The sequence below is a fragment of the Pundamilia nyererei genome, unplaced genomic scaffold, assembly GCF_000239375.1.
Source record: "Pundamilia nyererei isolate P.nyererei 1_Seehausen unplaced genomic scaffold, PunNye1.0 scaffold00030, whole genome shotgun sequence".
NCBI lineage: Eukaryota > Metazoa > Chordata > Actinopteri > Cichliformes > Cichlidae > Pundamilia > Pundamilia nyererei.
In genome coordinates this window covers 1,753,505-1,764,759 of record NW_005187431.1, presented here as the reverse complement: position 1 = coordinate 1,764,759, position 11,255 = coordinate 1,753,505, and the positions used below count along the sequence as shown (strand labels likewise).

Sequence of the window (11,255 nt, the reverse complement as noted above, 5' to 3'; positions counted from 1 at the left end):
TGTAACAAACAAACCAAAATCCCCAGACATGCTTGAACAAGACTGTATTAAGGGAGGGTGGCCCGTATGCAAAAACTCCACTGGGAACTCCAATAGTGATTCCAACTGTTGTTGTGCCTCCCATGAGCTGCACACTCCTGGGGATTTTAGAAAGAAGAGGCTCAGGCTGGAGGTGGGAAGAACTGGTGTGCGCCCATTCAAAACGTTTCTGAGAACAGGAAAAACATTTCTTCACCTGCCATGCGGGTTGAGGTTGGAGTATCAAAGCTGGATTATACAGCAATGCGTAAGCCATTTTTCCTAGTACTACCAGCACAAGTGCAGAGCAAAATATTGATAGGACAATACGTGTCATTAGTTGAAAAACACTTAAGGATATTCTGGTGTTAAAGTTAACCAACTTGGTGAAATCAATGGGAAAGTGAATTAGAAATCTAATCAATTGAATTGACCAACTGAGAAGTAATAACACAAACAATACAATGATGTAAATAAAACACTTTGAGGTATTATAAGTCATGAGAATTGATAGAATAACAGGACAAAACATTTGTTGTTTTCAGGCTGATTGAGACATCGCCGGCCCTTGAATCCTTATAATCAGGATGTGAATCACAGCCGGTCATGTCTGTTTACCTGTGTCAAGGTGGCACTGCACAGACATTGTGACAAAGACCTGTGGTGTGTTTAGTTTGAAAAAAAATAAAAATAAAAAAAAAGCAAAGATGGGTATTTTAAAAACCAGACTAAACCTCAGGGAAAGGCACCTGCTCTCCCTCTCTCCATCAAAAAGTAAAAGTGCTAACAGCAAGTGGAAAGGAAAACATTCCTGTTGTTAAAACCTGTGTGTGGATTGCCACGGTTTCATCAGGCTACAAATAGGTTGGGTTAAAGAATGGCCCTCTATGAATCTGTCAGCCAGCCGATACACATATATCCTCAGGACTGCCCAGCAGCTGGACTCCTCAATCCACAGCAGCCCCTCTTTAAAGGGTTTATAGACTCACTGAAACTCACTAAACTTGCTTACATGCTTTTAATTTTCAAACAGTATTGAAAATACATGAACTGCCAAAAGGTCTAGCACCTGTGTAGCAACTGTCCCAGAAAAAATAAATAAATAAATACATTTAAAAAATAAAAATAAAATGCAGCTCTCCGGTATAGATGATCATTATATAAAAACTAGTTCTGTGCCCATTCAGGATGCACCCATTCTAACTGGTTCGCCTTTGATATGGCTGCTTTCATCAATCATCATACGGGGTGTAACAAGACTCCAAAACCATGGTTAGGTTCATACTTGAGTTTCTTCCCCCCAACCCCTCTTTTTTAAAATCAGAGGCCACTTGATCGCCATAAATATTTGAAGCTCAGTTACTCTGATACATTTGCATTTCCTTATCTGAGCATGCTTCAAATATTACAGCTTTCGCCCCATTAGCACGTGCTAACTAGGCCTTTAAATTGTATAGCGGTTGATATGGCTCCACGTATAACTTGTATAACTCAAGTCTAGGATCGATTGCTTAATTATATTTTTAAATTACTCAATAAAACCCATTTAGACAAAATAAATAAATATCAGAGATCTGTCTTAATATTTTAGTACTGTAGCTAATCATCATGCAATTGCTAAGGCACTGTTATAATATTAATAGATTCTATTCATCAAAAGCTGCTCATACTGGACCTCAAATTAAAAAAAAGATGACTGTGACATGCATTAATTTAATCACTCTATAGCAATGCTTCTTAACTGTAGAATCAGTAGTTTTATTCAAGCATACATAAAATGGTTATGGCATGGATTCATTTCATCACTGGACTAATGCGTAGTTAATATAAACGCTGACAAATACTCTGGGGAGATGAAAATGACTCAGGATTGGGATAGTTTCCTCATTCACACACAGTCCTTACAGTAAAATAAAAACAGAAAAAAAAAATCATACACCATAATTGGGTGACATGATGCAACATTAGCATAATAGCAGTAGTGCAGCAGTACGTTTTTAAATGATTGTGACAAACATCTAGAAAATACATTTTAAAAGAGTGCATTTGCTTTGTTTGTAAATAATTATCATGCTAAGGTGGTAAACAGGATGGTGTTTTCCTGTTACAGTTGGAGTGGTTAAAAGCGCTTTGGTATGTCTCTTATTTAAGCCTTTAGGGAAAGGTGATATACTGGTTAGGCAAGGCATTTTCCAGTAAGTAATGTTTAAAGACAAATGCATTGTTAGGACTTAATAATTATAGAAAACAACAAGAACAACAACACTGATGTAGGTAAGTCATGGGACTTCACATCATAATCACCTGTCACTACACATTTTCCAAGAACTGCCCATCTAACCTCATTCAAACTGTGGCAGCACTTTTCTATTTATCCCAACAATAACCACTGAAAGTAGACCAGTCAGACACTGATGCTGTCCAACCATTTTCAGGCTTTAATCCATGCCCCCACCCCCTGCGACCCTGAACTGGTTAACTGAAAGATGACTGGTTGCAGGTTAACAGCTAGATCATTTTCATAAGCACAACTCATGATTCTGCTGGTCTGTCTGAACCATAAACAATCCGTGATCCTGGAATATTTTCCAATCGTAGAGCAGTCTTCTTCAGAAACACCTGGTTAGACGTACATACTGTAGAACAGAAGCTGCATTGTTTACTCACGGTACCAAGACAGCTAATTCCTCTTTGTAATTACATCACAAAAATCACTACTGATAAGCTATAACAGATTAAACTGGCCAGCGACAAATTTGCTTAACTGGTCAAATGGACTGGTTTCCAAAGCAACTCTGATCTAATCCTCATAAACACTGACTAAAACATTTTTAATGGCTGGGAGTAACTTAGGCACATTTATTAAGTGTCTCTTGACAAACCATGGACCTTGGTAAACCTTGGTACTCTAGTATAGAATAGCGCTAATACTGCTGACCTTTATAAAAAGGGGAAGCATTTTTACTTCTTAAAACTTGCAAATCACACAAAGAATACACTCGTGATTTTTCAGAACAGTGACAGCAAAAGTTAGAAGAAAAAAAGAGGATGTCAAATGCAGCTGCCATGTCTACTTATTTTGCATCTTGATTAGATCTACTTACTGGCAGCCAAGTATGTTATGTTGTGAGCGGGTGTAACTTTTGACAGAGCTTATTATAACTGCTGTGCAATAGCCCTTAGAGCTTGTGGTGTACAAGTCTATATGAATTGTTTTTACAAGAGCATTTCCTCATTTATATTTCTGAAAGTATAAGAGTTTTAAGATATTTGAATAAACATATAAGTGTAATTGTCAGTGTTGCTTTTAAATGCCAAGCTTATTTTGCTGACATTGTCATAAATGGGCAGTCTCTTTCCAATCCCTATTCAGAACAGCAGGTTAGCTCTCTGTATCCCTAAAGCACAAGAGGTAATCTTCCTGCAGGGAACTTGCTGTACTGCCTTTTTTTTGTCTGTGTAAACTGGGTTTGAGAGAGGGAGGTATGGGAACATGTAACCCCCACCCTCTATGTCCATGAACAGACGAACACCCACAACACATGCACTTGCACATGGCAAAGCCCACTTATCACACTGCTTTGCTGCCTCTAAGTGAGCACAGATAAACAGTGTAACGATCAAAGGCTTCTGATAGAGCTTAGAGGGGGAGGGCAAAGACTGATCCATCTCTGGAATACACTGAAAGAGACCAGGGCTCAGCACCTTAGAAATGGGAATTAAAAGGTTGAAAACATTTAAACAAAGGTCTGTTCTACCCTCACATAATTGGCCTACGTCCACTTTTAATCAGTTTTCACAAAATAGGAAAAAAAAAAAAAAAAAAAAAAAGACTGCCCAATTATATGGTAAACAAAAACACACTTTTTCCCTGCGAGAATCAAAAGTGCAAATACACAAAGGAAACTAATAAAAGAGACAAAAGGTGGTAATATAAAGTGTTTGTGCCAATTGCGTGCGTCAACAAAGGCTGGGCAAGTTACCAAATGATACAAGATTGAGATACAAATGGCAGGAGCACCAAATCTACTTCTGAGATTGTGGACCAGCTCACCAACTGAAAAATCCATGGTTTGAAAAATAGTAAATAACAACAATGAGGTACCGCAGAGATTTCTACTTACAAAATCTCCAATGCTTGGATGCTGCGGATCTAAAAAAAATACAGCAAATTTTAATGGTGTGCATACAGAGATGAACTAGCAAAAAACGTTAGTGGGGAGTTACAGTTACAGATCAGAAAACTTTAAACCGTTTGTACCCAAATTCGTAACACATTTTCCCGAAGTTTTAAATGACCACTGGAAGACTTTTAAAACTCATCCATTCATAACAACTCAGATGCTGATTACAAAGTTCAGCATTCATCAGGCTGACGTCACCATCTGCACTTTGACTCCTGCATTTTAAAGTTAAATTGTGGAGTCTTGGTTGCAGAAAACTTGAGGAGCAATAACCAATTCCAAATACAAAAATCACATTTGTTTACAAGAAAACTCTAAACCTTCAGTACCTTTACGGTTCTATTTACATAGTATATAATAATAATGTGTGTAATAGTTGCCATTACCAAATATGACTCCAAAGACAAGGCAGTAGTTTTCTGGCTTGATCTGGAATATGGGTCGCTGGACTATATTGAGCCATCTGAGCGCCTTTGATAAATTATAATCTCATCTCACAATCCTAAATCTGCTCCAGGATGACATTTCTCAACACAGACAGTACACAAAGCAGCAACGAGACACACCTTGACCTGCATGTGAATTACGCACTGAAAGTCAGCATAAAGACGCATTTTAACAAGAAATCTAAAGTGCTGTAGCCAAAGAGTCAACTATTCATGGAATTATTTTTTAAGTATTTGTTCGGTTTTCAATTCTGGAATTCAATTGTTCACCTTTTTTTTTTTCCTCTCTCTTTTAAACACACAGAAACCTAATCTCATCACTACTTCCTTTAATTTAGAATCGCGATGCAGTAAACAGTCTCATTTACCTCACTGTTCCTAATTGAGCAACACTGTCACTCAATTTGGCAAATTTTTGCCGTGTATCAGAAGCAAAATGTTGACTCATTTTCTCTGAGGGATCACCGGAGGGTGCCAAAAAATTAAATAAATAAAATAAATAAATAAAATAAAAATCACAGCACAGCAATTACAACAATCAATACCAAATTATTTCTATAGTGACTTTTTTAATGATTAAAAACATCTACCCCTTCTTGCTGGACAAAGTTCTGAACATTTGCTGTGGTCACATCTTCTGCATACTGGCCACACAGCTAGTATGCAGAACATGTAGCTATTAATAAGTATAAGCTGCCACTGGCCTCCCTAATTGTTGGTCCACAAATAGTGAGGCTGTTTTGTGCTGACCATTTCTAAATCTACAAATATATATATATGCACATTTTTTACTTCCTTTTCTGGAAATTTGGAAGGCCTTAAATATTCACAATAATGCATTTCTTATTAATTTTATTGCTTAATGTGACAGTAACCAAAGACCGATTAAAAACATTTGCTAGAATAACCAACAGTAAGTAGAACTCTAAGACTGCCAAGAACAGTGAAAGCTTCTAGTTCCAGTCAATTCATTATACAGAGTTCCAAAATAAGAGCTAATACAGACATGAAAAAATACAGATAAAAAAAAAAATCTTCATTTCATTTTGATTGTGATGATTTTTCCCCCTCTAGCATATATGGGTAAACAAATAACAGACTTTGACAATTGGTGCATCCTTAAGAACAGGCAAGTTAAAATACAAGGTGTTCCTTCAACATTCCAGCTAACAATTACTTCCACTCTAGCAAATAACTGACAGCTGCTCCTGTAGAAGTTAACTGCCTTGTTGTTTAAAGGCACAATGGTTCTTGTTTACAAGTGTGCCAGGCTTATGGGTTCATTTAGCTATAATTGATATGTGCAAGAGTCAATTCATGACAGATTTACAATTTAAAAAAATAAAAATAGAAAATAACCCAACATTAAGAAAAGTAAACTTCCAGGACTGTCTAGAAGTCCATTTCTGTGCCGAGACCAACGCTCAGCAACAGACCGAGCCAGTAAAGAGAATGTCTGCTCGCATTTTTGCCGGGAGGTGCTGATCCCACCACAACATCAATTCTTCTGACATTTGGAAACCAACTGCCTTCTGACAGCAGCATCAGGGGATGCCTGTTGCCATATCAACAATTATCCCTGTGGTAGCAACAAGTGCTCCTGCGGGGAATATGGTGTCTCTTGATAAGAAATCAAAAAGGAGCAATGGTGCTTAGTAAATGCTCACAAAGTAAAGCTAAAGAAGACCTAAGAGTGCAGCAATAATGAGAATTAACGCTTGTTTATATGCTGTCATCAAGGAACTTTTTTTTTCTCAACTAAAAACCAACAGCCCCTAACAGAACCATAAAACACCTTATGATCTCAATTTAGCTCATGGTAGCAAATCCATCTTTTTTGAGATTATAGCCACAATGAACACACTAGTTTGCGAGAGGCACTCACGGGGTGGGGGGTGCCAGTAACACACACACCAAAAAAAACAAACAAAAAAAAAAAAACACCTAGGCAATGGGCAAACAGAGGGTTTGTTGTCTGCTTCAAAAATAGCACCGTTTTTAAAATCTGAGAAAGCAAGCACCTACACACAGCTGCTCAAACAACAATAACACATATTACTATTGCATGTTCTGGCACAGAACTCAGTGTTCCCCTGTTAACTGCAGCTCTGACAGCTGTAGCTAAACAAGGCAGGTGTAAACACAAAAAACAAAGGAGGATCCTATTCCTACCTGTTGCTATAGTTTCAGCAGGAACCCCTGCAACAGCAATCTAGGAGAGGTGTCAATCTGTGAAACACTGCCAGTGCCACTGAGCCTGCGCCTTTGCTTTACCCCAACACTGTGGCAACAACAGTAAACACTGTGCCGATCACTGCATGATTCATTAATCCACACACTTTGCAATAAACGAGCTACTCACAAAAAGGTGCCCACCAATGCGTAACTACATATGGGCTTCACTTAATCGCTTTGAAAAGAGGTAGCACAAACAGTGGCCAACTAATCTTAGCTTGCCACTTTATACCAATTTCAAAACAACTTCTACTGCAGCCAAAGATAGGAGTGAGCCCATTGTAAAACCAAAAACTTCGTGTTCCATTCCCACCACAGATAGGGAGAGTAGCTAAATTTTAAAATGTGTTTAAGCAGTCAGTATGGAATGGCCTCCTCTGCTCTACCTTTCAACACTCAGTCACCCCCTGTGGCTTGATGGGCTGAAAGCCAGCAGGCTACAACATAGGTGTTCTTCTCCCCCAGTAACACTCCTTTGTAGGCTGATATCAAGTTACTGCACACTGGGTTCACCTTTCACAGTTACAGTAACCAAGGCTGAGAACTTCCCATCTTGTCACAGGGCATTTTCTTTGCTCCTAGTAGGCATAAATTAGCAACCAACCAGCATATTAAGTCTTTAAACAACAAGTTTGATTTAGCTGAGAAAATAGCAAAACTCAAATAAGGATAATTCAAGTTTGGCTTACAAAAGTTACAGGTAATAGAAGTTTGCCTTGCAGAGTCGGATCACAAAAATGAGTGGCCACCCAAGCAGTATAGGGCTGACTTTAGCTGAGGGATGTGCTATATAAGCAGATTGAGTGAGAGTTGCTATTTCTAGATTGGCCAGAGCATCATGTGTCAATTAGCTACAAAATAAAGCGGGTCATCTGTTCAAACGACCTACTTCCACAAAGAATAAAATGCCAGTGGAGTCTGAAGACTGCAAAGCATTACAATACTGAAGTTGTGAAAGTCTAACCTTTTATGAAGCAAGAGTATAGACCTTATTGATTACATTACTCACTGCAACTTTCTATTATTTCTGTTGTAGTGTCCCAACATTCCCTTAGCTTTTTTTCCTGAATGCAATCACTCATCTCATCCTATCAACAGGCAAACCAGGTCACCTTGCAGTGACTCATAATCGGGAGTATATAATTAGCTTACCTGTTACACCAGTTACTGATTGACTCATCCGCCCTGTTGGTAGGATGGCTATTCACTTGTGTTAGCCGCCCACTAGAATTTACTACCAGAGGGGAGCCTCAAATCAGTGGAAGGTCATAAATTGAAAACTGAGAGGCATGGGAATGTGCCGCGGCCTTTAGTGTCACAGCTGCTCTAGTCAACTTCCTCCCGAAATGCATTTCCTCATTTCACTTCAACCCACATGGCTAAATGGTTGGGCGCTTGCTGTTTTAGGAAACCAGACGAGGCTAAATTATAGACCCACCTAACTCCAGTGTTGGCCATTTTTTTTCTCTCCTTTTTTCGTCGAAACCGAGCAAATTTTCCGACTCCAACCAGACAGCAAGCAATAAAGACAAGGAGCACGACAGTCCAGTCCAGTAGCCGCGACGACAAACATAAACAGACATGACAAATCGTTTGTCGGTTTAAGAAAAAAAAAATCAACCCGTCAGCCTGGCAATTGGCCTTTAGCATATGGGTGAACTATACTGCAGGTCAAGATTTTGTCACAAAGGGCGGAAGGCAGCTGGCTAGCTTAGTCGCCATATAGTTACCACGCAGCTTTCCACAACTACAAATAACTTAAGCATCTTATACACATAACAGTAGCACTACTAGCCAGGACAATTGTTAACGTTAACACAAGTATTCATTGCCAATATGATACACGTTGTTCAGAAGAAATTCTACGGTAACCTGTACACCCTTGCACCGTGTAGCGCTAAGGTAGCGCTAGCACTTGTGGTATTCCGAACGACGGTCAGTTTAGAAAACACCACGTTATGAATACAACTAAACGTATCCTGTTCTAAAAGAAAAACAAGCTATGACATAGTCGTGTTAGTAGTCCTAATGCTAGTCAGCGATTTTCTTCTTTAGGGAAAAAGCCATAGCCGCGATAGCAAGCTAGCGCAGCTTTGTTAGCTAGCGGGCTAGCTAACGCACTTTGCTTTTAGCAGCAATCTTTTAGACCAGCAGCACTGCAACAATCAAGACAAAGGTAATTGACTCAAGTGTGGATATCACGGATATCTGAGGCAGTGAGAATGAACATTCATACCTTTAACGGGATTTTCAACACCGATTGTAGCACACGATTAAACCGTCTTAAGCTTTGCTCTGCGAGCTACCATTAACGTGGCTACATACTGGACACTATTCTCGGACGACTCCTCATGCAACTTACTTTGGCTGCCCGGCAGTGTGGCGATCACCTAACATATGGAACTCAACTTTTCAGTGGGCTCTAGCGGATCTATAGCACTAGAATTACATTCAATCGAGGCAGAAAGAAGTTCCCAGAGGTTTGCTGAGATCTTTTAGTCATTGAGTACTTACAAAGAGCAAGCTGAACATTGAAATCCCGTGACTACCCCGGAGAAAGTGGAGGGAGTGCAGAAAGCGCTGTCAGATCGCCTTTTTGTTCCTCTTTAGTGTGGCAGCCTGAGATCTCGTCGGAGGTCGGGAACTGTTGTCGGGGAGGAACCTCCTCCTCAGTTTGTACAAGACCTTCAGGGACCGTCGGAAAAATGTCGACCAGGCAGTGCGAATTAATAGTCAACAAAATGAGGGCCACCTGAGAAATCTGCAAACCTCGGAAAACTTTAAACGACAGACGCGTGTATCCCAGATCATCCTAGCATTTTTTTTTCTTGTTTGTTTGAGTGTTTCCTCGTCACCAATTTAACTATCAGGAAGCGGAAACTGGAATAAATTTTAAGTGACATGCATGGCAACGTCTGAAGGGATTAGCTTCAAGGTCGTTCCTCACTTTGCTTTAGTGTAGGTAACTTTTCATATCTTCTATTACTTCTCTCTATAACAGCACATGTATGTGCATCAGGTTGTATCTGCGGTCACTGCGCCAGAATTACCGGGATCTCTCGAATGCAGCATGGATGGTCTGACGTCAGTACGACGTAAGAAGAATCCGGTTGACTGATGACAGCTCACCATGGTGACGACAGTTCCAGCAAGTAATAGCACCATATTATCCCTGAACTCATGGGCTGTTTTTTAAAAATAGATTTTATTCTTATCTAAGCACATTTTGGATTGGCTACAAGAACCGTTTTGTTTCGAAAAGTACAAACTGTTGAATCGCCTCCAGTCACGCATCAGAGTTAGTTTAGTTGTTTTAATTAAAAGCCAGCTCATTCATATGTTTGTTTATCCACATTTAATGTAGTTATCTATCCATCCATTTATACTCTTCTGCTTACGTGATAACCCATATATTCAACATACAAAATATTTATGCAAAGATATGTGTTGCTTCCATCTACATCCAGCGAGCTGACCTGAAAAGGAAAAGTCTACCTGTTCCTCTTTTCAGTCCTAAACTTACTATGCAATCACCCATCTCTCTGAGGCCTGAAACGCTGTTTATAATTGTATATCTCCCTCTAGTGTCAGTTCTTTTACGTGCAACAGATTGCTCCGCACACGAGCTACTGAATTTTTACTAAGTGTTACTGATTATTTTTAAGATGTAGTAGTAGCCTCTGTATTCCAGTTAATATATATTTTCTTTGTTACATAACCATACAACAGAAAGTCAATGAAGTTTCACGCCAGCATCCAAGGCATTTTTTTCTTTGTTTTTATTGACGTGGTATCAATACAATCAAGTACTGTAGATTTTGTATAAGCAGACAAACATTTTCAATCAAAAAGGAGTGCATTTTATACCCAAATTCTATTGCATAGTGCACACAATAGCCTTGTAAGACAAAAAAAAACCTATACGTTGATACATTGTACATTACACAAATAGAAAATAATACAAATAATCCTTCACAAACAACTCTAGAATGCTAACTACAAGTTGTAAATGCTCTTAACTCATCGATGCTGTTAAATACCATTTATATGTCCCAGGCTTCGGTGGTCAGTTTTGGCATCCCTATTAAATTATCATAAATGTATAAATACATCTTCATTAATTTCATGTGCAAATGGGAATGGCCGTTTGTATACTGAAACTAAAACAAACATATATCCCTTAAGAACCGAAGCAAGGCTTTTGTGATTTTTTTTCTTTTTTTTTCCTAATAAAGAAAAACAAAACATTTGCGGTACATGGATCTCAGTGACACTTGTTAAATGATTTGCACACAGAGCAAACTCAGCAAGCAAGTGACATTGTCTAAGAAAATATGAGGACAGAGCGTAACAGCCGCATGTAACTCTCATC

At 39.0% G+C, this 11,255-nt stretch overlaps 1 protein-coding gene across 3 annotated transcripts in view; it reads right to left on the bottom strand.

Moving 5' to 3' along the window:
- ptp4a2b (protein tyrosine phosphatase 4A2b) overlaps positions 1-9,581 on the bottom strand; it is a 21,920-nt gene extending 12,339 nt beyond the window's left edge. The window contains exon 1 of one of the 3 annotated variants that reach the window (XM_005728835.1): positions 9,398-9,581. The gene's annotated coding sequence lies outside the window, so the exon portion shown is untranslated. Of the gene's footprint in view, positions 1-8,035; positions 8,220-9,119; positions 9,220-9,397 lie in introns of those variants that run through there. The other 2 variants (XM_005728837.2, XM_005728836.1) reach the window with 2 other exon arrangements.
- Between the last annotated feature and the right edge of the window lie 1,674 nt (positions 9,582-11,255).